The sequence below is a fragment of the Silene latifolia genome, chromosome 8, assembly GCF_048544455.1.
Source record: "Silene latifolia isolate original U9 population chromosome 8, ASM4854445v1, whole genome shotgun sequence".
In the NCBI taxonomy this organism is placed as follows: domain Eukaryota; kingdom Viridiplantae; phylum Streptophyta; class Magnoliopsida; order Caryophyllales; family Caryophyllaceae; genus Silene; species Silene latifolia.
Window position 1 is genome coordinate 89322410 of NC_133533.1, and position 1673 is coordinate 89324082.

The 1673-nt window shown below is 40.2% G+C and overlaps 1 non-coding gene across 1 annotated transcript; it reads right to left on the bottom strand.

Moving 5' to 3' along the window:
* Window positions 1–206: 206 nt before the first annotated feature.
* On the bottom strand, window positions 207–313 carry LOC141597587 (small nucleolar RNA R71). The gene has a single exon (XR_012522815.1). It is a non-coding gene; the product is annotated as a small nucleolar RNA R71 (small nucleolar RNA).
* Window positions 314–1673: the final 1360 nt, after the last annotated feature.

Sequence of the window (1673 nt, forward strand, 5' to 3'; positions counted from 1 at the left end):
GGAGACTTTTTGTGACTATTGTGATGCGATTTCACAAACCGGTGTGACTCAAAACCAAATTCGATGGGTCTTATTTCCTTTTTTCTCTAATTGGTACCGCGAAACAATGGTTGAAGAGCCTTGATAAGGCTACTCTTGGAATTGACTCTTGGAAGAAGTTGGCTCTAGCTTTCTACAAAAAATTCTACCCTCCGGAAAAGACTAACATGCTAAGAGCTCAAATTACTGGTTTTAAGCAAAGGGACGAAGAATCTTTGTATGAAGCTTGGGAGCGATTCAAAGGAACTTGTCGCTCATGTCCTCATCATGGACTTATGAAGACTCACGAAACATTCTCAACATGGGATCAAATGGTATGTTCACCAAAGTTGACGACAATCAAACTTGGAACAAGATTGAGGAAATGGCGGTCCATAATTCACAATATAGTAGACCTCGCAAGGCTACTAGAGGAGGAAAGCATGAAGTGGACTATATTACTCAATTGGGTACTCAACTTATTGCTCATATTGATACCATCAACTTGAAGTTTGAGAAGGCTATGGCTAAGCTTGAAGAAGCCTCAAAATCACCAAAGCAACATGTTAATGCCATGGTGGTATCTTCATCAATCCCAAGTGGGATATGTGAGAATTGTGGAACTTTGGGACATGACCAAAGTGAATGTAGGGGAGGAAGTGAGCAAGTGAATGCTTTTCAAGAATACAAGAGTGGTACCCCTTATTCCAACTATTACAATGAAAATACCAAATTCCACCCAAATCTCTCATACAAAAGCCAAAATGTTCAAAACCCTCAACCAACATACACCCCACCTCCTATGAGAAACAAAAATTAAAGACCCTTTTACAACCAAAACCAAGGTTACCAAAATCAAACTCCATATAATCAAGAAAATGACCAAGGTTTTGATGTTCAAAAAGCGGTCCTCCAAATGCAAAAGAATCAACAAGAATTTTTCACTCAAATGCAAAAAGATAGCCAAGCAAAAGACATCACCATCAACAACATCCTAGCCCACACAAAAATGTTGGAAACTCAAATGACCCAACTAGCATTTTCAAGCTCTCAAAGACAAAAGGGGCAATTACCACCTCAAAGTAATCCCCCAAGATATGAATCGGTTAGTGCCATCCACTTGAGGAGTGGTACAAGATATGAAGGGTCAAAGAAGCAAGTTGAGGATGAAGTTGTGGAAGCTAGTGACAAGGAAAGAGTTGTGCAAAACTCTAAGGAAGAAGAACCAACAAATCAAGGAGTTTCAAAGAAAAGTGAAGAAAAGGCCAAAGAGAAGGAGCCCATTGTGATTAGACTTCCATTCCCGAGTCGTCAAGCTAAGCCTAAGTTTGATGACCAACTTGGAAAATTCATGGAGGTTGTGAATAATTTAGAAGTCTCGATTCCTTTCACGGAATTAATCAATCACGTTCCGGCCTATGCAAAGTACATTAAGGACATCCTTACGAAGAAGAAATCAATCCGGAAGCTTGAGACTATTTCCTTCACTAAGGTGAGTAGTGCCATCCTTCAAGGGAGTTAACCTCCAAAACTTAAGGATCCAGGAAGCTTCTCCATTCCGTGCACTATTGGTGACACTAAAATCAACAAAGCTCTATGTGACATTGGGGCAAGTGTTAGTGTCATGCCATATTCGGTTAGCAAGAGGCTAGGAA